Source organism: Mustela nivalis, assembly GCF_964662115.1.
Source record: "Mustela nivalis genome assembly, chromosome: 10".
Lineage (NCBI taxonomy): Eukaryota > Metazoa > Chordata > Mammalia > Carnivora > Mustelidae > Mustela > Mustela nivalis.
In genome coordinates, this window is record NC_139029.1 from 107197294 (window position 1) to 107222182 (window position 24889).

Below are 24889 nucleotides of genomic sequence, written 5' to 3' on the forward strand. Positions count from 1 at the left end.
CAGTTAAGTTCAATCTGAGATTCTGAATATAAAGCTCAGATCAAGATTCTTCTCATGAAATACCCTCTAATGATTTTGACACTCCTCCATCAGATGTCACTTAGTCCATGAACCAAATAATGCTTTCCAATATTGTGGCTGCAAAAAACCACTGAACTTTCAGATCTCTGTGACCACAGAGTGAGTGCTGAATTTAGAAACCAAAGGTGATCGTAGTATAAATTCTTTGACACAATCTGTTCTATGATTTTGTAGGTATAAGTTAAAGGTTTTGGTTGAGAAAACCTTGGTTGAGCCTCCCTCCATGCAATAATATAGTGCTGTCCTGTTAAAATAACTGAGTTGGAGAAGGTGAATTGGGGAATTGGTAAGTACAGGTCCTGGAGCCCCTTGTGCTTTGAGCAGTGCTGGTGTCTAGCTTGCCTTCAAGTTGATGGGAATCAGAGTTTTTAAAAATAAATCAAGTCATCCATTTCACCAGGTATTCTTGAGGGCCAAAGAGGCCCACTCAGAAGTGGTATGCCTTTCTTCCAGACTGTTGGTGGTGGCACATACAAAGAGAGGGTATGGGAACTGGATGGCAGTGGTCCCTCAGTACAGGACAAAAACCATTCCATCACCTTCTGCGACCAAAGACTCAGCAACCCCAGCCTTTGTAGCATTGAAGAAGAGCACAGCACTGTGTGCTCATAAGTTGACTTATGTCAACTTTGTAAACAAAGTCTATCAGCAGGTTAGTGTGTGTGTGTGTGTGTGTGTGTGTGTGTGTGTGTCTGTGTCTGTGTGTCTGTATGTATTGTGAGTTCATGAAACTGAAGAGAGTTTTGTTGTTTTTGTTTTTATGTTCAGTTAGCCACTGTAAAGTGCACTGATAAGGACTGAGGCAGAGTTGCCACATGTATGAAATGCGCCAGAAGTGATAGAACATAAAGGGGCAGGCTCTGGTCCCTCGGGTGGAGGATGGCAGCTCCCTGTGTGCAGCCAAGTCCATGAGTGGCCCACCCATCTGCCTTGGAGCCTGAACACCCTCAGCCTGGATTAGGCATCTGATGTGTCCTTAAGGACAGGGTAGACAGACAAACCGATGGTTTCAGCAATCATGTGAGAATGGGCATCTGAAAGGAGAGAGGGACCACAGGGAAGAACATTTGGAGGAGAAGATGCCCCCTTGGGAGTACCACCTGGAACTGTCCCCTGGAGCTGGGGTGATATGCTAGGATGATCCTTCACTTGCCTCTATTTGCCCCTGGGCTATCCTGTATTGGGTTCCCTCAGTGAAAAAGAATGGAATGAAATCCAGGCTCTCCAACCAGTCTCAGGCCACATTCACAGCTTCCTGCTCTCCAGCTCTGACTTGTGACCTCTACCTAGGACATGAATCTTGCACGTGTGAACAGTGTTTGGGTAAACATCCTCCCTCTGTTCTCTAGGAGCTGTTCAAGAGGGTGCTGTCCGATCAATACCTTGGCTCCTTTTGGTCCAAGAGGAATAAGTATGGGCATGAGCTCTGGCACCCACAGGATGGGCCCTCATCACCCAGTTCAGTGCTGTGGCCAGCTGTGTCATTACCATGTGTCTTGGCAACCCAAGCATGGCAGCCTGGGACAGGGCCATGGTGGGGGAATACTGGATCAAGGTTGCCAAGATATGCTATGGGAGGCCCAGCTGAGTTGCTTTCATGATCCTAAGAAACTGCTTTTCTATCTTTAAAAACGTTTGTCATTAGAGAGAGTTGTGCAGCAGGGTGCCAACCTGGAGCCAATTCATCTGCCACATGTCTACCTTTCTCTTGACCCCAGGGCCTGACCTTGACACCAGTCCCATTGTCTGTGTCTGAGTGTCCCTCCTGTGTCCTGGCCTATGCACAGCCTAAGGAAGGGTGGGTGTAAGGTGCTAGGGCTCTTTCTGGGGCACATTGGTTGTCTACTTTTCAGGGGAATGAAATCAGCTAGCACAAAAGAATAAGGTGAGCATATGTGGAACTTCCTATAGGGAAGGGGAGGCAGTGGGTATCAGAGATGTCCCTGGGAAGAATATTCCTTGGTTCCAACCCCTCTCCTCCTTCTCACATTTCCTGGGATAGGTTGCTAAGAAAGGAGTGGAAGACCCATCTAGTTAGTCAGTAGGGATCTAGGAAAGGCATCAAGGACTTCCTGGAAGAGGGAATAATTATACTTGCCTCTGAGAACAGATTGGGACTGGATGAATTTGCAGGCAGGAGGGTGGGCGTGTGTGCCAAGACCCAGGACCGGTTCCCCGCCCCACTGCTCAGCCCTCACCTGGCCCTGCAACTTTGCCACTCAGGCTCTGTCTGCATCCGTTCTTCTTTCTCGGCCCAGCAATACAAGTCCTCATGGAACATCATACTGCTCTAGGTGGCAGAAGAGAATTACTGCCTAGAGACCTACCATCCATTCGCAGCCTTTTTTCAATGTGGAAAACACAAGATGATTTCTTTTCTTCCCTCAAGCAATGAAATGAGATAGCCTGTACATGATGCAATTCTCAGGGCACAGTGCCATTTTTATTTCAGCTCTAAAGAGATTTTCAAACATAATTTCACCAGTTCCTGTCTTCTTGCCTTTCTAGTCAATTTGCAACACTCTTGATAGGGTGGCAAACACTCCCCCCCTCCCCAAGCTGAGTCACCTCAAGCAGGTAACATCCGTACTTGCCACAGGAGTTACTACACAGGAGTGTGCACCCTCCATCATCTATAAGGGCCTCACTACACGTTTTCCAGGCAGGTGGCATGGACACTGGCAGCTGATGCTTTTATCATTCATGACATCAATCCCTTTTGTTCACTTGTGGGATAACTATAGTCAGGGTCTCCATCTCACTCATTGAGGTACCATAGCTCTCTAGCTCACCAGCAAACAGGGCTCTCCCCTCTCTCCCATAGAAGAACCTGCAGAACTAAGTGACCATGAACTGGGAAAACACAAGAAGTATACAAAGTTCCTATGTGAATTCAGCTCAGCATGACAATTTTAGACTGGTCCCACTTTGGGTTTGATCCCAGTGTCCTTGAGTCATTCTAACCTTCTTGGCAATTGACTCCAGACAGTGGCTCACCATGATAGAGGGATTAGAAGTTCTTTGGAGACAGGTGTCAGCACACCACTTTCATCACCCTTTGTCGTGGAAGACTATGTCCCTCATTTGATTAAGATACTCTTCAAACATTAGTGGAGCAGAGTACAAAAAAAGGCTCACTTTGAAGAAGAGCTTAGCTTGGGGACATGTCCAGTCATATATCTCACTGCTCCCATCATCCACATAGGTGGTACCCAAAATGGGCAGGGTATCATTTTGAGTACACATCTCCTGCTGGCCCACCATACCTATTCCTATCATCATGCCATTGCATTAGTTAGAATCCCAGTATAGACCTGTAAACCTCTTTCATCTCTGAAGTTGGGGCTCAGCAATAATCATCTTCATCAGCTTCACAAAACAGGATTTGACAGTGATTTAATGGATAGAACCTGCAAAGCACAGGATGGAAAGGAAAAATAAATTCACATACTGGACATTCAGAATACTTAAAATCTTTGTGACTTTAAAGACATTCAAGGGAAAGCATAGTCTTCAAAATGGGAGAATGTATTTGTAAACAATGTATCTGGCAGGGGCTCAATATCTGCAATATCTAGAGATCCCAGAAACTCAACAACAAAAGACAAACTAAATGTGATGTGTGAATGTACACATGGTGAAGAGATGTAAACTCAAATCTATGCACATGGAAAGAAATTTTAAAAGATACTTCCCTTCACTAATTTTTCAAGAAATACAGATTATAAGAAGGAATGAGGTATCACTTCATATCCCTGAGGAAGACTTGCCCCAGAAAAAGAAAAAAAAAAAAAGACTTAGAAGAAAAGAAAATATCAAGTATTGGCAAAGAAGAGAGACAGTGGAATGTTGTTCATTGTGTGTGATAGGAATGTTTAACGGCATCATTGTGAAACCAGTATGGCAGTTCTTCAAAAAAATCAATTATTAGAATTATTCTAGTAATTCCACTTCTGGAGTAGACATCCAAATGGGCAACATGGTCTTGAAGACATACCTGAACACACTTTTTCATGGCAGTATTATTCATAAAAGCTAACCCACGAACGCAATCCAAATGTCTGTCCAGGGAAGAACAGATGTTGCATGCATACACATGTTGGGATAGTATTCCTTCTGTAAAGAAGAAAAAAACATTGACATGTACCACAACATGGACAAACATTGAGGATATATGATAAGTGAAATGAGTATTCATAAAAATACAAAATTTGACTCCACTCTTAGGACCTACCTAAAGTAGATCCCTAAGGACAGAAAGGAGAATAGTGTTTGCCAAGGCTGGAAGGAGGTGCTCATGGGAAGATTCTCACTCATGCTAGAGAGTTTTAGTTTTACAAGATGTAGTGAAATGGGAAGATGGGTTACAGGGGGGTTTACAAAGATAATAATGTATTTAAAACATTTAGAACTTCATGGACTGCCTGACCTAAAAATAAATTACACTGAAAGTCTGCAAAGATGGAGAAATGAACACAGGACCATTTCATCTGCCATTTATATCCTTCCAGGTAGGCTCTATCTCGGGCATTTTACTCCAGCCATTTTCCTTGAGATAACTTGGAGCAAACAAAATGTTGTCCTTCTGTGCCTACTTCAAGGTTTAAAATCAGAATTGTCCCAAATAGGAAAATGTTATTTGAGAAGGTAATTTTCAGTTAATTTATTAAGATACATTTTCCTTGAAAATTTTTTGAAACTCAACCCAAATTGAACATTCTACTTCATCTCCTTGAGTTTTAATTTACTGTTTTTTCAACTTAGAATCCATTATTCATGCAGGTGGCTTGGATGGTTTTATGCCTATCATAATCTACTGACTTAAGGTTCTGCTGTTTTCAGTTTTGTTTACGTGTCACTCGTTTACCAAGTCAACTTTCCTGAGGTCCATTATGAATAGTAAAATATTTCTGGCCCCAGTTTTATTGATATAATTGATATAGAGAACTGTGTACATTTTGGGTATACAACATAATGATTTCACTTTCACAGGACCTAAAATGATTACCAGAATAAGTTTAGTTCATTGTCATCATCTCTCAGAGGTACAAAAAGAAAAGAAAGAAAAAAGAAAGGGAAGATTCTTTGTGTGATGAGAACTCTCGAATTAAGAGAGTTAAGAACTCTAGAGAACTCTTAACACCTCTGAAATACACCATAGAGCATTATGAAGAGTAGTCATCATGTTATAAATATTACTTATTTATCTTAAAACTGGAAGTTTGTACCTTTTCACCATTCACTCAATCCTTGCTCCATCCTCCAACCTCTGCTTTTGGTTCCTTTAAGCTGATGTCTTTTTCTAGTTAGTTTTTCTCCTTTTCTTTGTTTCTGATTCTGAATAGAAGGGGAAAATATCTATCTATTCATGTATCTAGTATCTATCTATGTAATATCTATATCTATCTCTATACCTGAATATAGATAGTATTTACTTTCCTCTGCTTCACTCATCTTTCTTGGCATAATGCTTGAGTAGTAAATTACTATTGTCACACATAGCAGGATTTTCTTTCCTTATGGCTGATTCCTATCCCAATATATAGGTAAACACTTCTTTATCCAGTCATCACTAAAGGGCACTGATGTTTTTGGTGTCTTGGATCTTGAAAATAATGCTTCTTGAACATGGAGGTGGGTTCCTGGAGTTCTTTGTTTTCATATTCCTTGGTTTTCTATGGGTATGTTCCCAGACATGGAACTGTGAGATCCTATGGTAGATCTATTTTTATCTTTTTCCAGGAATCTCCATACTGTTTTGCATAGTGACTTTCCCAATGTGCATTCCCACCAGTGGTGTCTAAGGGTTCCCTTTTCTCCATATCCGGCCTTTGTTACCTCTTGCCTTTCTTAGGATAGCTTTTCCAGTTGATGTGATGGGATAGCTCATTATGCTCTTGGTTGCATTTTCCTGATGGTTAGTCATGTTGAGGACCTTTTATCCTGCCTGTTCCTCATGTGCTTATGTCCTCTGGGAAAATACAAGAGCACTCCAAACACTATGTTTGGAACCCAGTGACAAGACTAGTCTCGATGAGACCTTGAGGGTTTTCCCAGGCACATATAGGGGTCAGTGCAGAAGCACTCTTCTGGCTGAAGTGAGGGTGTTGTAAAGAGCACACTGAGAGAGTGCACAGAAAAGGAGGAAAGGGAGGTTTCTGATGTCTGTTCCTCTGCCCTTGGAGCCTGGAGATTGTACTCCTTTGCTCCTGTGACTCTGGAAAGCCAGTCACTTGAGGATCCCCTTGCCAAAACAAAACAAAACAAATAAAGGAAAACAGCATGTCTTTCCTGGACTTTCTGCTGGCCTTGGGCTGTCCCAGGACAGCTGGAGAACAGGATGCAGGGCACACCCCGTCCTCAGTACCTATGCAGTACTGCTGGAGGAACTGGAGCAGGAAGAGTCAGGCTGAAACCATTGCGATTGTCCCCCTGTTCAGAAACAGCTTGAAACTTGGAGTAGCACTTCTCCCCCACAGTCTAGGTGCTTAATAGGGAAGGTGGGCTCCAAGACCATCTCAATTATTCATTCACTAACTCTACCCTAAAGTACTCCCCTGTGGCCAGGTACCTTGGTGGTCCCATGCATGACACTGGAGATACCTACGGCTCCTCCCCTTTAAGAGCCCACAGTCTAGAGATGGATCAGCACAGGAAACAATGCCATGCAAAATAAAAGGGCAAGTTTTTCATGTGGCAAACAAAATGTGCTCCAAAGGAAGGCTGCAAAGTCATTGGATAGGAAGGCCTGAAAGGCCTCACTGAGGGTGACAGTGCTGAGGACAGAATGAAAAAAAAAAAAAAAAAAAAAAAAAAAAGAGCTATTCCTCCACAATCTGGGTGCATTGTGTCAGGAAGAAGGGACCTCTGCTGCAGAGCCTCAGTACCAGAAGCTGGTTTGGCCAGAGGGGATGAAAAAGGCATCCAGTGTGGCTGGAGAGGAACTGGGAGGAGAGCAGAGGGGAGGGTGGAAGTCAGGAATTGAGAGATGCTTGTGAAATTGAGGAGCCATGGGAACCATCTGGCTCTGTTGCCTGGAATGTAAACTGGTACAGCACTCTGAAGAATAATGTGGAATTTCCTCAAACAGTTGAAAATAGTGAACCAGCAATGCACTACTGGTTTTTACTTCAAATATACAAATGTAGTGATCCCAAGGGGCATGTGAACTGAATGATCATAACAGAAATGGAGTCAAAGTATCAATGGAGCCTAGATGAGCATCAACAGATGAATGGATAATGATGTGGTATATATGCTAATTGAATACTGTGCAGCTATCAACTGCCCCCCCCAAAATCATTGCAGCAATGTAGTTGGAACTTGAGGGTGTTATGCTACACAAAATATGTCAATCAGAAAAAGAAAATCATCATCTCACTTATATGAGTAATTTGAGAAACAAGACAGAGGATCATAGGGGAAGGAGGGAAAAAGGAAACAATTTTAAACCAGAGAGGGAGACAAACCATAAGGGACTCTTAATCTTAGGAAACAAACTGAGGGTTGCTGGGAGGGAGGGCAATGGGAGGGACGGGGTGACTGAGTGATGGACATTGGAAAGGGTATGTGCCTGGTGAGTGCTGTGAATTATTTAAGACTGATGAATCACAGACCTTGTACTCCTGAAAGAAATAATACATTCTAAAAAACAAAATAACAAATGAAAATATGTACTTATGAAAAAGATATAATTTTTGAAAAATAAAACTGACCTTCAGAAACAAAACAATGTCATGGGAAAGACAGATATCTTTAAGATAAAAGTACTTTAAGTATGAACCTCTTTAAAACTCTTAAAAGAGTAAAAATGATTGCTATTAAAGTAACATAAATGCCCACAGCAGCTTAAGTGCGAATATCTCCTCATGCATAAAATAAATGATCTAATCTCTGAAGTTAAAAATGAAACTACTGCTCCCAAAACATTTTGACATAAACATTCTGCAAATACTCAAAATATGTTTCTTTCCCTGTGCTGACAATTACATTTAAAGTTTCAGTCCTCTAGCAGCATTTTTGGTCACCATCAAGGAGACGGAATCAAAGGTTACTCAGAAGTACACCAGTAAACTGCAAAAACTCTGTGCTACAGCCCACTTCAATGAGTACAGTCTCTCTCATGAGGATGGAAACATAGTACCTATCATTCCATAAATGTGATCAGGTCTCAGCATGGAGATGGCTTGGCAAAGCACACCTAAATATCAGATGTAGGCTCTCAATGGGATCTTAACCTGAAAGAAGGAAGCAATCTTTAAAAAGAAAAGTGGACCGGAAGTTAGGCAAGAGGACCCTCCCTTCCAAATTTTTCTGGGGAAAAACAAACTACTTAGATCTCCTGATGACAAGTTTGAGGCAATAATTAAAATTTGGACATCAAACCATATTTTCCCCCACCACTGTATTTCAAAGAGATGTTCCACCACTGTATTTCAAAGAGATGTTCCACCAAAAAACAGCAAATTCTTATAGGTCATCCTGATGTAGATACATGCATGCATGTTAGTCAAATGCATACAATTTTGTAACTGCTGTGCCATTTAGAATACTGGGGCTTAGTGGAAACTCACCATTGTTAAGACTACCTGATAACACTAAAGAACTAGTGGCTTTTGATTGAGTAAGGGAAGTTAAAGTGCCCTCCTCCCTCTCCTTCTCCTCTCACCAAAGCGTATCAATTAATTTTTGGTCTAGAGCCAGCCCTCACTGGACTAAAGCTCTCTCATAGCTATGGTTCAAGTGCCTGTGCTCATGGGGCTATTTTATCCCATACCTCTCCTTAATCTGTGTCCTTGTCTTGTCTCCATGTTCATCCATTCCTGGGCAGAGTCTGGTGTGCCTCAGTTTAATATTGGCTCCAGTGTGCCCATGAGGACCTCAGGTGGTTGGCAGGTCAATAAACTCTCCACTCCTCAAGAGAGTGTGTGCCTGCACACACAGCTCTCTTCCCGAACATCTTGCAAATCCATCATCATTACAACACATTCTTGGAAACACCTTCTCCTGGTCATCATCGTGCATGACCACTGGGGCTTATTAGCCCTTCCTCTTCTTAGAATAGGTCCACACTTTTACTTTGAACATTTGGCTTACCCACAGTTGCCTATATCCACTCATTTCTACACACACAGAGAGAGAATACTCCCAGAAAGGATAGACTTAACAAACAGACATACAGAATGTCTGATCCATATCTACCCATAGTCTGTGACTTTTCTCTTTAAAATTAACCTGATAATTTGTTAGAGCATCAATGGAAAATGAATACACACATATTTGATCTATCCCATCTTGTTGCATTCAGATACTCCTGTATGTGTAAAGTAGCACAGCTTGGCAATTACAAGGCAGAGTCAGAAGTCAGACTGCTAGGGTCCAAATCTAGGTTCTGGACTTACTGTATAACCTGAGCAGTTCCTTAATCTCACCATGCCAGAGCCTTCTCATCTGTAAAATGAGATACTAACAATGCCTACCCTAGTGGATTGTTAAGGAAGTTTAAATGAATTCATATAAATTCATATTCGTATACAAGTGAATAGTGTCTGGTACATGAAAAGTACATTTTCCCCACAAGATATGACAGCAGCTATTTTCTAAGACACACTTACTTTAATTTTTTTTTAATTCTTTTTTTGCTTTTCTTTGATTTTTAGGAGGCTCCATTCTGAGCACAGAGCCCAAGTCAGGGCCCCATTTCACAACCCTGAGAAGAAGACCTGAGCTTAGATCAAGAGTTGGGCACTTAACTGACTGAGCTACCCAGGTGCCCACTGAGGCACTCTTTTTAAATAAGAACAACACTAAAAAGAAAATTTGTGTAGTAGAGAACATAGCATAGTGTTTCAACATGAAAATCACTGATCAATACCTGAGAACTTTGCATGGCCACTTTAGATATTTCTTAAGGCCCTAAGTTCACCAAGATACTGCTATTCTAACAACCACTGTGAAATCCTTTTCCTTTTTCCTTTCCTTTTTCATTTTAACTTCAAAAAGTTTCTCTTTATGTATCACCCCTGCCTGGACTTGTAAATGCCCCACCCACACTATGGTTATACCCACCCCTACCTCTTTCAGGTGCCTCTTCAACCCTACTGGCTGCCACTGCATGTATTGATTCATGTGAAGAGAAAATGAATAAATGAGCAAATGAAATCTAGTTGGACTAGATTCTACAAACTACAATCAATTTTTTGGATTGATTCTATGAACTTCCAACTTCTGTGGGCTTTTATTGTATTCTATAAATATTCTTTGAATATATTTTGAGGAGGGCTGGGTCTAGGAAAAGAAGAGTGAGGGGGCTGCACAAGATTTAAGGAGGCACAAAAAACTCAGTAATTAAAAATAAGTAACATTTTAATACAATAGCTTCTAAAAGCCAAAATTAATGCAAAATAAATCCATGATGAACATTATTAAAGTTTTAAATAAGTGCCAGTGTTCAGCAGGTACTGGTTATTGGAGCCTAAGGCAGAAAGAAAAATGTGTACCACTCTAGATATGTTTTTCTGGATTCGGAATAGTTAACTTTTTTTTTCTAGAACATTTAAGTGTTGAAAAAATATTGAAAAAAAAATCTCAATATCGAGCCATCAAAAAGTATTACAACTCACCGTGTGATTAAATATTTTGTTTATAACACAGAATGCATTATAATTTTACTTTCCTGGCTTTAATGGAACAAATTCAACAACATTTTTAAAATCTTCCTTACTTATTTCATTTTCAATTGTGAGAACTGCAATGCTTGACAATTTCTCTTGACAAAGTAACAAGTTTTTTAGATATCTTTTTAAGGTCACTAGTTCAAAAAGATCATTCTAATCTAAGTTTAACATTATAAAATGGATTCCACCTTGGTTTTAATTTTTAAAAAGCTCTCTCTGAATCATACCTCAAGCCAACTAATAAGCAAAGGCAGTATACCACACCAGGAAAGGGACATAAACACAGAGAAACAGCCTTTGGTGTGCGCTGGTGTGCAAGGTGTGCTGAAAGTTGCCAGGGAAGCAGGAACACGGACCTTTCTGGCACTGCAGTATCTATGGTAAATCCTCAGGAGCACCAGTCCAGTGGACAAATCTGAAATTAACCTCAAAACGAATCAAGGACCTAAATGTGATACATTTTAGCTATAGAATTTCTAGAAGAAAACATAGATTTTTGTGATCTTGGTTAAGGCAAAAATTCTTTAGGTCAACAAAAGTACAATCCATAGTAGAAACATGTGTAAATATGTGGATCAAAAGGAACCATTAAACACTTGTGGAAAATGTTAATTGGTACAGCCACTGTAGAAAGCAGTATGGGAGTTCATCAAGATATTAAAAATAGAGTTACCATATAATCCAGTGATTCTGCTACTGGATATTTACCCAATGAAAATAAAAACACTAATTTAAAAATTTAAAAAAATGTATAAACTGGACTCTATAAAAGTTAAAAACTGAGTCTGGGGTTTCAGAAAGCCAGGGCGTGTCTAGTGTATGTGAGGGTTTTTCTTTTTTTTTTTTCGTTTTTTTTTTTTTTTTTTTTTTTTTTTTTAATTGGGGAGTGAGGAAGCGATTTTCAGAGGGTGTTGTGCGGTGACGTGGATTTTAGATAACCTCCTTGCCCTCTTTCCTTTCTCTGTCCATTTTGTTTGTCCAGAATTATGTCCCAACAGTGTTTGAGAATTAGACGGCCAATTTTGAAATTGACACACAAAGAATAGAGTGGAGTCTGTGGCACACTTTGGGTAAGAGTGTCATGGGACCGTGCGGTGCTTGGGGCAGGTTTCCAGCAGCACGGGGGGCCGGGGGAGGGGGGGCGGCTGATGCGTGGCATGCCTCAAGCACCCAACAGCGCACCAACAGCGCACCAACAGCGCACTCTGTGACCCTGGTTTAACTTTACCTCTTCAGAGGGTTCTCTGATCCGTGAACGTTTTGTCCCTTCTGTGTGGGGTGGGGGACGAAGATGGGTAGGGGAATGGGAGTGGGGAGAGAAGGGCACTGTGTGCCCACCGGGTGTTTCGCGGCGGAACCACTTGTAGCCAGGTGGCCGCTCCTGAGTCGCCTGTGGGCAGCCAAGGTGGCCTGATGGGGGCGGGGACGGGGTGGGGGTTGGGAAATGCCTGCGGGCCTCAGAACTACCTGGCTTGAGGCGGGAGCGCTCCAGGAGCTAACCTGGAGACTGTCAGAGAAGCAGGGAGCACAGAGGGAGTGGTACGAGGTGGGCGAGAATTCCAGAAGCCACGGTATCCGTTCAGATGAGCCCAGCAACAGACACAGATAATCTGTGTTTCTGCAAATGTGTGGTGTACGTGGTATGTGCACGCATGTGTTGAACTGTCAGACAATACAACAACTATCTGTAGCTGACAGGAGGTCATTTAATAAGACACTTGGTCGGATCAAAAACTGGCAGGCTTTCTGAAGAGCAAGTTCTTAATTCCTAGTAATAATTTATAATATTGCATAATTTTTACCCAGTCATGTTTACTTTCAGAAATTCATCCATAAGCAAATAATAAAAGATTATTGTAAAGATACTGTTATGAAGAATTCCTTCAGAGCATATTTATAACATTAACATGGAAAGAGCATAAATACTCAATTACAAAGGAGTGGTTACATAGGTGCTGGTACTACTATGGAATGTTTATCCTCAATATGACCATTGTAAATGTTGTATAAGAACATTTAATGATATGTAAATGTTCTTCATAATATGCTAAGTGAAAAGAGAAGTCACAAAATTGTATGTGGAATGATTCCATTTTTGTTAAAAAAGAATAAAGGATGTTTGCATGGAAGTGAAACTTGAAGAAATGTAACAAACCACTAATAATGATCATCGTGGAGCAGTGAGAGTACAAATAATTTTTACGTTCTTTTTTTAAATCAGAGTTTTCAACTTTTCTTCAATATTTATGTTTTCCTTTTGTAATAAGAAAAAAAATGCACAGAGAAACTTAATGTGAATCTGTGAACTACCAATTTGGCTGTAATTTTCATTTTTTTCTTTTTTAAATTTTCTTCTTTTTTTAATTTTTTTTTATTTATTATTAACATATATTTTTATCCCCAGGGGTACAGGTCTGTGAATCCCCAGGTTTACACACTTCACAGCACTCACCATAGCACGTACCCTTCCCAATGTCCATAACCCCACCCGCCTTTTCCCAACCCCCCCTCCCCCCAGCAACCCTCAGTTTGTTTTGTGAGATTAAGAGTCACTTATGGTTTGTCTCCCTCCCGATCCCATCTTGTTCCATTTATTCTTTTCCTACCCACCAAACCCCCCATATTACATTTCCACTTGCTCATATCAAGGAGATCATATGATAGTTGTCTTTCCCCGCTTGACTTATTTCGCTAAGCTAGATACGCTCTAGTTCCATCCACATTGTCACAAATGGCAAGTTTTCGTTTCTTTTGATGGCTGCATAGTATTCCATTGTGTATATATACCACATCTTCTTGATCCATTTATCTGTTCATGGACATCTAGGTTCTTTCTATAGTTTGGCTATTGTGGACATTGCTGCTATAAACATTCGGGTGCACGTGCCCCTTCGGATCACTGCGTTTGTATCTTTAGGGTAAATACCCAGTAGTGCAATTGCTGGGTCATAGGGCAGTTCTATTTTCAACATTTTGAGGATCCTCCATGCTGTTTTCCAGAGCGATTGCACCAGCTTGCATTCCCACCAACAGTGTAGGAGGGTTCCCCTTTCTCCGCATCCTCGCCAGCATCTGTCATTTCCTGACTTGTTGATTTTAGCCATTCTGACTGGTGTGAGGTGATATCTCATTGTGGTTTTGATTTGTATTTCCCTGATGCCGAGTGATGTGGAGCACTTTTTCATGTGTCTGTTGTCCATCTGCATGTATTCTTTGCAGAAATGTCTGTTCATGCCCTCTGCCCATTTCTTGATTGGATTATTTGTTATTTGGGTGTTGAGTTTGCTAAGTTCTTTATAGATTTTGGACACTAGTCCTTTATCTGATATGTCATTTGCAAATATCTTCTCCCATTCTGTCAGTTGTCTTTTGGTTTTGTTAACTGTTTCCTTTGCTGTGCAAAAGCTTTTGATCTTGATGGAATCCCAATAGTTCTTTTTTCCTCTTGCTTCCCTTGCCTTTGGCGATGTTCAGGAAGATGTTGCTGTGGCAGAGGTCGAAGAGGTTGCTGCCTGTGTTCTCCTCAAGGATTTTGATGGATTCCTTTCTTACATTGAGGTCCTTCATCCATTTTGAGTCTATTTTTGTGTGTGGTGTAAGGAAATGGTCCAATTTCATTTTTCTGCATGTGGCTGTCCAATTTTCCCAACACCATTTATTGAAGAGGCTGTCTTTTTTCCATTGGACATTCTTTCCTGCTTTGTCAAAGACTACTTGACCATAGAGTTGAGGGTCTATTTCTGGGCTCTCTATTCTGTTCCAATGATCTATGTGTCTGTTTTTGTGCCAGTACCATGCTGTCTTGATGATGACAGCTTTGTAATAGAGCTTGAAGTCCGGAATTGTGATCCCACCAACTTTGGCTTTCTTTTTCAATATCCCTTTGGCTATTCGAGGTCTTTTCTGGTTCCATATAAATTTTAGGATTATTTGTTCCATTTCTTTGAAGAAGATGGATGGTACTTTGATAGGAATTGCACTAAATGTGTAGATTGCTTTAGGTAGCATAGACATTTTCACAATATTTATTCTTCCAATCCAGGAGCATGGAACATTTTTCCATTTCTTTGTGTCTTCCTCAATTTCTTTCATGAGTACTTTATAGTTTTCTGAGTATAGATTCTTAGCCTCTTTGGTTAGGTTTATTCCTAGGTATCTTATGGTTTGGAGTGCAATTGTAAATGGGATTGACTCCTTAATTTCTCTTTCTTCTGTCTTGTTGTTGGTGTAGAGAAATGAAACTGATTTCTGTGCATTGATTTTATATCCTGACACTTTACTGAATTCCTGTACAAGTTCTAGCAGTTTTGGAGTGGAGTCTTTTGGCTTTTCCACATATAGTATTATATCATCTGTGAAGAGTGATAATTTGACTTCTTCTTTGCCAATTTGGATACCTTTAATTTCCTTTTGTTGCCTGATTGCTGAGGCTAGGACTTCTAGTACTATGTTGAATAGCAGTGGTGATAATGGACATCCCTGCCGTGTTCCTGACCTTAGCGAAAAAGCTTTCAGTTTTTCTCCATTGAGAATGATATTTGCGGTGGGTTTTTCATAAATGGCTTTGAGAATATTGAGGTATGTGCCCTCTATCCCTACACTTTGAAGAGCTTTGATCAGGAAGGGATGCTGTACTTTGTTAAATGCTTTTTCAGCATCTATTGAGAGTATCATATGGTTCTTGTTTTTTCTTTTATTGATGTGTTTTATCACATTGATTGATTTGCGGATGTTGAACCAAACTTGGAGCCCTGGAATAAAGCCCACTTGGTCGTGGTGAATAATCCTTTTAATGTACTGTTGTATCCTATTGGCTAGTATTTTGGTGAGAATTTTTGCATCTGTGTTCATCAAGGATATTGATCTATAACTCTCTTTTTTGATGGGATCCTTGTCTGGTTTTGGGATCAAGGTGATGCTGGCCTCATAAAATGAGTTTGGAAGTTTTCCTTCCATTTCTATTTTTTGGAACAGTTTCAGGAGAATAGGAATAAGTTCTTTAAATGTTTGGTAGAATTTCCCCGGGAAGCTGTCTGGCCCTGGGCTTTTGTTTGTTTGGAGATTTTTAATGACTGTTTCAATCTCCTTACTGGTTATGGGTCTGTTCAGGCTTTCTTTTTCTTCCTGGTTCAGTTGTGGTAGTTTATATGTTTCTAGGAATGCATCCATTTCTTCCAGATTGTCAAATTTGTTGGCGTAGTGTTGCTCATAGTATGTTCTTATAATAGTTTGTATTTCTTTGGTGTTAGTTGTGATCCTTCCTCTTTCATTCATGATTTTATTTATTTGGGTCCTTTCTCTTTTCTGGCTGTAAATTTTCTAACAGCCAGCATAGGCCAGAATGTTACCAGGTCCCTGATTCACTATGCCAGTAAAAGGAAAATGAACTTAACTGCCTGGGGGAAACACAGCTCTTTTCAGCACTAAGACCTATGAGAAATATATCCTATGGGTCCTCCTAAGGAGGCCACTCTGTAACATTAGAAACAATGTATTTGATGGCATCCTTAAAGGAAATGTGGTCCCGAGTTTTATAGGGCTCACTTTCATATAGTTCCTTTGGTCCCTCAGCATACTGATGAGAGATTGCTAAAGCACATCAGAAAAAAAGCAGTTTAACTAGGAAAGCAATATGTCACCATTCAATTACATAATTTGTTCATCAGGATTAATCCAGTAAAGATTTTGAATAGCTAAAGGAGTAGATGGACGGCATATTCTTCAGTCTTCTCCTGAGGAACAAAGAATTCAAGGTTATTTTCCCTGACATGTAGCTAGGGTTTACAATTTAAACTTGTCTATAACTATGTATAGCTTTTTCCTCTGTCACTAAGCTGAGCAAAACCTATGAAAAGAGGATAAACTATTACCTCTTCATGAGAGTTCAGAGCCTGAGAGGGAGACATGCCTAACTGGAGGCCCTGGTCATGGTAACTCATGTCGTCAAGATGATCTACAGAATTTAGACGTTGAACCACTTCTTCAGCTTATAGACAGATAGGAAGGCAAATCATGCCTAAATATTTTTCATAGAACAGTGCCATAATAATGTGGTCTAGATGTTTTTAAAAGAAGTACAAGCAAATACTCACGTCATCTATTAAGGCTGAACAGAACTATATGATAATAGCTTCATTAAGAAGGACATTGACATGAGTAATGCAGTTTCTTGGCACATAGTTCAGGACAAACTGAATGAGTTAAATCATTTAAGTTTGAGTCAATCAGATAACAGAGGACATTTATCAAAACGGATTACCTTTCAAAATGCTTTTTTTATGGGTTTTTTTTTTTTTTTGGTATTAGTTAGTTGTCATGGCAGCCATTAAGATAACCCCCAGTTCCTTACTATAACCTTGAGTTATCTACAGTGAAGAGAGCACTTAACCTCTCAATGACCTGGTAGTGATGGTAGAGGAGATATATATTATGACCATGAGGGAAATATCACATGGTATATTTTCCCATCTCCCCTTTTCTGCCATTCAGAAACAGATTTATATTACACAGGGAGTTCCATGCTATATCCTGACCAAAAAGATACACTCCCAGGTAGTGGGATTTAGACTGTTTCTCATCTCCAACTCGGCTTTAAACAAAGACAAGCACACGTGCCTGCTGATTTTGTCCATGGTCAAAGAAATGTAATGAAAATGTGGCGTCATTCCTCAGAAGTGGGTTTTCTTGTTCATATTCTCTCTCTGTCCTCACTGCTTATCAACTAAGTATTGTAATTGTTTGTGTTACAATAATAAAAATGCTTGCAATAATTATTGATTGAGCATATGAACTGTGAATTACAGCAGTGCTTGGAAACTCAGTGAATTTCTCCATGATAAATATGGTGAAAATACTTAAGTATTAAGAGGTGTATTAAAAATCCAGATGTTGGACAAGGTAAGCTGGCACAGGACAGCCAGAGGCCCCTTGATCATATGGGGAGTTTCATATTTTCTGCCAGTTTCACTTAAATTTTCTTCACAGAGAGGGTGAGAGCTGGTACATACACATTGGAATTGGAATTTGGCAAATGATGGTTATTTAAAGATATGGGTATAAGCCTCCTATCATAGCACTTACTGAGAGTTGCCTGAATTACTGCAAACAGACTAATTGGCCTCCCAGTTCCCTGTCCTGCTCTCTTGCAACCTAGTCTGTGCACTAAAGCCAGAGGGATTGTTTGAAAATACAGATTATGGTTACCTTGCAGGGGCTTGCCATTGTTATTAGGCTAAGTCTGGACTCTTCACATGTAAAGGAGCTGCCATGACCTGGATTCTGCTTTCCTGTTATCCTCACCTCTGAGTTTAGATGCTACCCCACCTATCCTCATACCTCTCTCACGATACTTCGAAGCTGTCTTTCTCCTGGTGTTTTCTTGACCTATTTCTCTACCCGTGGCCATCACCACCACCCAGCCTCTTATCTTGGCTGAATGCTTGCATATTAGTCTTCATCAGAGTTCCCTTATTCTGAAGTCTAGGTTAGGAGCCCTTCCCATGTTTTCTACACCAGCACAGGAGCCCTCTGCCTGCTGTGGAAATTTGGTCATTGCATGTTTGGTAGTTCTTCTGTTTAGATGAAGTTCCTTCCTTAAGGATAGGTACTAAGTCAGTTTTATTGGATTAGGTTTCCAGTACCTACTTCAGTGCCTCGCATATATTTGTGGCCAATTCAGTGACTTTGTGGGTGGATATTTGGCGCAAAGCTGTCACAAGCACAAAGAGAAACAAGACACTTTTCCTGGCCACAGAAACTTGATGTAGGACATGTACACATGTCAGATAGTATAGTGTAAAAAGGGATGGTGCAACAGAGTGCTCTGGGAATTCAGAGAAGGGAGAAGGTGTGACCATAGCATTAGAAAGAGCTTCTAGGCAAAGGGGATTTTCAAACTGGGCTTTGGATGGCTTAACCTATTTTGAATAGGGAGGGGATACACTTGAGCTCATAGGAAATGAGCATACATCAGAGGACTAAGGAAAACAGCAATGTTTGGAGAGAAATAGTGTATAGTTCAGTCGAACTGGAACTTAGAGTGGATAAAAGGATTTTTGGAGAATATGCTGGGAAAGCAGGTCATGTCAGATTCTGCAGGCCAAAAAAGCCAGTTTACAGAAAACACAGACTGCAAGCAGAGCTGGTAGCTCCTATTTTATTTTTTTTTATTTTTTTTAAGATTTTATTTATTTATTTGACAGAGAGAAATCACAAGTAGTGGAGAGGCAGGCAGAGAGAGAGAGGGAAGCAGGCTCCCCACTGAGCAGAGCCCCGATGCGGGACTCGATCCCAGAACCCTGAGATCATGACCTGAGCCGAAGGCAGCGGCTTAACCCACTGAGCCACCCAGGCGCCCCGGTAGCTCCTATTTTAAAAGATTAAGAGGAACCTAACAGAATGTTGCCCTTCATTGTGCTCTTCACCATCAATTTTAGGTATGTGTGTAGGTATAAGCACCGTTCTTGTAAATTTTAAAAATGTTTATTATGACCTTCACTGTTTATTATGGTCACACCTTCTCCCTTCTCTGAATTCCCAGAGCACTCTGTTGCACCATCCCTTTTTACACTATACTATCTGACATGTGTACATGTCCTACATTATTATGTTTATAACTGGGGGGTTCAGTTGGTTAAGCATCTGCCTTTGGCTCAGGTCATGATCTCAAGGTCCTGGGATCGAGTTCTGCATCGGGTTCCCTGCTCAGTGAGGAGTCTGCTTCTGCTTCTCCCTCTCCTCTGCTTTCCCCTCCCCTTACACATGCTCTCTCTCTCTTTCTCTCTCAAATAAGTAGAATCTTAAAAGTTTATTATGGAACTGATTGCAAACATGAAGTTTTGTGTTTCTGCTGGGGCCATTCCTTGTATATTGCTGACCCTTGGTGCATTTTAAGTAAGACCATTCAAAATGCTCTGTAGACTGAGATGGGATAGAAATGAATAAAATATTTCAATTGTGTGGTTACCAAATAATAAAAATAAGCATAGCTAAAAAGTTTGTGTGGCTGGTTTTCATAGTTAATCCCTTTCCTTGGTGGTCTGGCTGTTGAACTTCTCTATCTCCCTGTAATACAGCCAGCTGCTTATTAGAGACCTGCTTTGAGTTTGAAACTCTTCATCAGAAGACAGTGGCAGGGTGGAAAGCTTGGGTAACATCCAGAGAAAAGCAATAAAAATGATGAATAGCTTGGAAAGCAAGACTTCAGAGGGACGTCTAAAGAGGTTGAGAATCTTGATCAATAGTGAAAGCACAGCTTACATGTTTTGAAATCACACTGTAGGTGCTTTTTTCTTCATCTTCACAGTAAATACATGGAGAAGACAGCCTAGGTTGCAGCAAGCAAATTCATACTGGACCAAAGAGAGACAAATATGCACATATGCTAGCATTGGCTTAACACTCAGAGGTAAGACTGAAGGTATGGACTGTTAATTTATAATAGAGTTTTGGATGCCAGGGTCTAGGGAAGGGGAAATTGAGGAGATGTCAGTCAAAACATACAAACTTCCAGCTATACCATGAATAAGATCTGAAGATGGAGTGTACCACATAGTGATTACAGTCAGCAATACTGTGTTATATCCTTCAAAGTTGCTAAGAGTAGATCCTGAATGTTCTCACCACAAAAGAGAAGTGGTAATTATATCACAGGATGGAGATTTTGCCCTATGTCAGTATGTCAAATCAGTAGGTTGTGCACCTTAAACTTCCACATGTTGCATGTCCATTATATCTCTGTAAAGTTGGGGGACAAAAAGGTACAGAGTAGACCCCTATCTGGGGTGTTCGGTTTTAGAGAAAGTAACAAAGAACTTCTCTATTGTCACTGATTCTTCTACTGGGATATGTTGTGGTGGTGGTTGTTACTATTATCTAGTAACATGGGTCTCTTATGCATTTGCTATGTGTCACAGCTTAGTTTCTTTGGAAGCAGATGACAAGGCAGTTAAAAGTGCAAGATATTTACTGGGGAGTAAGCCTGTGAATGGGAATGGGAGGGAGCAGGACCAGGCAGGGGGCACTGTCAGTCTGGCATGCCCACCTGGCCAAGCATCTGCCTGTGTAGTGGGAGCTCAGGAGCACAGCTTGCCTGTTGGAGGGATGCCATGTTGGGTGGCCAAACCCTTGCATTTATGCTTTTGTTCAGGCATTGACTGGAGGCTGCTGTGACGGGAACATGTTTTTGGCTACCCCTGTCTGGCTCACTCATTGTCCCGAGGCCACCCCACAAATGGTGTGACCTTCACTGGAAAGCTGATGCAGATCCTGAAGGACTAACAGCTGGGGGCCTTGTGTGAACCATGCTCCTTATAGCTGAGCAGGGAGCCATTTTTGGAAAGAGGATCAGAAGGGCCCATCTCTGTTTCTGCCCCATCATGAAGAGCACACTTCTCTTGGATTGCAATTAAATAAATATGAAGTAACCAGCTTTCTATGTGTAAATGCAATCTGAAAATTACTACTGAAATTTTTATTTTGTATGTTGTGGGGGGTGGGAGGGACATGGAGTTACATGTAGCCAAAAAGATGTAGGTATGGTTGGTCAGATTTACCTAATGAAAGATCACAGCCTAAGAATAACAGTAGGTATTCAAAATCAGACATTTTGCCCATATTATTTATAACTTTCACAATAATATTGCAAGAAATGCATTATGATTCAATTTTTCAGTTGAGGAAGTTGCAGACCGCATTGTTCAGGAGACTTTTTGTTCTATGTCATGCGACTAGGACATCCTTTCCATACAATTTGGAGCTGAGATATCTGTATTATTCTAAAGGCACTTTGCATTGTATTGGGGTGAGTGATGTGAAAAATTGCAGAAAGCAATATGACTGCTCAGCTTGTATTTTGTCAAAATAGTTCAGTTCTTATATACTCTAGTCCAGACTCCAGGGATGTTTGGTATAGTCTTTATTGTGTTAAAATAAAATAGTATGGCTTTTGGCCACACGCAGCATGGGACAAGTAACTTTTGGCTTTTTAATGTTTGGGTAGTTGTTTTCTACACATGTATAAATGTTAATTCATCGCATTTGTGGAGAAAGTTCTGATTCCTTCCCACAGGACCTTGGGGTTTATCGATTTCTTTTTTATTTCTAGCTTTGCATATTATTTACCTAATCTATTTTAGAAATAAGATGTCACAGTCAAAACATAAAGTTCAGTAGATTATGATATCAAGTATAAGGAGTTTTTGAATATAAAAAATAATCCCCTACCTGTATCATTTTCAGTATTTTATACACAACATGTGGTAAGCATTTCAGTAATTGTTCTTTATTTTTTTAACTGTTGAAGTTGATTTCTCTCTTTTATTTAGTAAGATATTAGAATCAGCTGGGTGGCCAGATATCTACTTCTAAAGCTAGAGAAATGATATCATAACTTGTCTAGATATTTACTGATGAGAAAATTCAGCATCAGGGCAGATCATCAGCTTACCCTGGATTCTTTCTAAACTGAGTATGTTAGGTCACAGAGACCATCAGATAAGAGGATCAACAATCTCTTATGAGGTCATCTTCCTTATGTTTCTCTTAGCCCCATATACCTCCAAAATTTCACTACTAAAAATATAAGAAGTAAAAAATAGGCTGGCTTTTGCCTGGAAGGAAGCATCCTGAGAACTGTATTTAACACTGCTTTCTGATATCCATTCATCTGTCCACCCATCCATTCATAGTGACCTCCCAAATCTCAGTCATATTATCTGTGAAGTTCAGAATGCAGACATAGAAATGGGCCATCACAGGAGTTACTAAAAGTGGGAGTCCTCATGTGTCTCATCTGCTGATTTGGAGACGACCTTGAGCTTGGCGCCACATCAATCTCCAGTTGCTCCCACAGAAATGGCAGTGAAACCAGAGATACCTAGTCTGAGAGGATCTTTTCATCAAAGAGAATATTCTACAGGGTGCCTGGGTGGCTGAGTGGTTTAAGCCTCTGCCTTCAGCTCAGGTCATGATCTCAGGGTCCTGGGATCAAGCCCCACATCAGGCTCTCTGCTCGGCAGGGAGCCTGCTTCCCCCTCTCTCTCTGCCTGCCTCTCTGCCTACTTGTGATCTCTCTCTGTCTATCAAATAAATAAATAAAAATCTTTAAAAAAAAAAAGAGAATATTCTACATACTGTGATGTGAGTGCTGTCATTTAGGCTGTGCTCTGACAAATAGTGTTGAATATTTTGAGAAGAAACCAGCACTGATGCTGGATCTGCTGGAATACAAAAACAAAGACAAAAACAAAAACCAAGAAGACCACCTGAAGGTTAAAAGGTTAAAACATAAATTTTACAGTATTTTAAGGTACTTCCGTGGAAATGCTTGAGGAACTACAGGGTAAAGATCAGTAGATAAAGATCAGTAGATCTCAGGGCCTGGTAGTACCCATTACTGTTTGGATGAACCTGATTGGCATATTTGTGATCTGAAACATTGACCACAACTACATGAGGTGTAGCCATGGAAAAAAAAATATGCCAAGAGATTTGTCATGGTCTAATGGGGACTTGAAGGAAAGAGAAGGGTGATTTCCAGGTGATCCTGTGACCTTGAGGCCATGTAGCTATCTTGAAGAGTGCTAATAGTGCCTGTTTCCAGAATCATACAGCCCACTGGACAAGGGATGCTTGCAAAAACTGTGGTGAAAGGTTGGCACAAGGATAAATTCTTCACAGGTTCTCTTCCTATTCTACCTAGCTTACCTAAGGTGACTAATAAATTGGCTATAGAATGGTGGACAGTATGGCTGGCTCGGAGAGGGACCCTTTCACTCTGTAATTTGAGAGAAATGGTTTACCTTCTCCTTTCCCTGTCTGTGACTACAAACTGTCCTCCTTTTAATAAACTCACTATTTGACTTTCTTTCTCCCTTTCCTCCAGGCTCAGTCTTTTCTAGGCTCTTCATGGGAAGAAGCCAACTCTGCATCTTTGCCTCCCACAGGTATTACAGTAACTTCCTAATTTCCTCTCCTTCCTCTCCCATACTGTCTTCTGTGCAGATATGAATTTCTGACCTTGGTGAGGCAAGGCTCTGGTGAAGTTTTTTTCACTGGAGAGTGGGTCTTTGTTATGGAGAATCTTCGGGGAGTATTTCAAATCCCCAGAGCCATGAGGGGATCTTTCTTGGTTCTTTCTTGTGAGAATCTGGGGGATCTTGGAGGGTAAAGTCAAGAAAGTCTAAGAGTCTCCATAAGTCACCAGAGTTATTCACAGCCATACTAGTCTACATTCTGTTTCTGTCAATTTGTCAAAATTACCATTCAGGTGTTCTTACCAGCTTATGGCTTTAGAGCTTCTGCTCCAGGCAAGTAGACCTTGGCTGTGATCTCTGTATTCTCCTGTGTCTCCACATTTCAGGGTGGCCCTTTGCCTTGTAACCTCAGTTCTCTGACAAGTCCAGGAAAATTATTGATTTTCAGTTTTCTTCACTTCTTTCTTATGTTAAGGATAGGAGTGATAACTTGTTTACTTACTAATCCTGGGACCAGAAGTCTATCCATACCTTATTTTGAACACAGGAGCCCATGAATTCCCATAATGTATAAGATAGTCAAGTTGTTCCTCTGCTTCCAGCCTATGTTGGAGTAAAAGCCAAAGCGCTTTCATTGGCCCACAAGGCTTCCATGATCTGCACACTCTCTTGTGTACCCATTGGCCACTCCTCTTTTTTTCGTCTTTCTATCTCTCCTTCAACCACCTTGGTCTCCTAGCTGTCCCTTAAACATACCAGCAAACTCCCAGCCTGGGGCCTTTGCACTGGCCTGGAGTGATTCTTTCTCCTAGGTGTCCACTGTCCCTGAACAAGAGTCACAGATACCTTGTGATGACTTCCATGACCATCCTATTGAATATAACAACCCCACAGTCCTCTCTCACATCCTCATTTCCCCATCCATTTCCAGCCTTATTTCCATAGTGCTTTGTACCACATGACATGCTTCATACAGTATTTTTCTAATTTTTTATGTTTATTGTCTCTCTCTCTCCTACCAGATAGTAATGTCCATGAAAGCAGGGATTTTTGCTTTTTGTGCTTGTTTTATTCCTTGCTTTATAGACCAGTGATATTTGTGTTCTAGTATTGGTGTTTATAGGAATCATTTGTAGAGAAACAGAGATTCATGGCACA

The 24889-nt window shown here is 40.7% G+C and overlaps 1 long non-coding RNA gene across 3 annotated transcripts in view; it reads left to right on the forward strand.

The window, feature by feature from the left end:
• Positions 1 to 537: 537 nt before the first annotated feature.
• The window catches only part of LOC309842015, a 37644-nt gene continuing 13292 nt past the window's right edge, over positions 538 to 24889 (forward strand). The window contains exons 1-3 of one of the 3 annotated variants that reach the window (XR_014299443.1): positions 538 to 733; positions 11740 to 11827; positions 20062 to 20163. This is a non-coding gene — a long non-coding RNA (uncharacterized lncRNA). Of the gene's footprint in view, positions 734 to 4657; positions 4729 to 11739; positions 11828 to 20061; positions 20164 to 24889 lie in introns of those variants that run through there. The other 2 variants (XR_014299445.1, XR_014299444.1) reach the window with 2 other exon arrangements.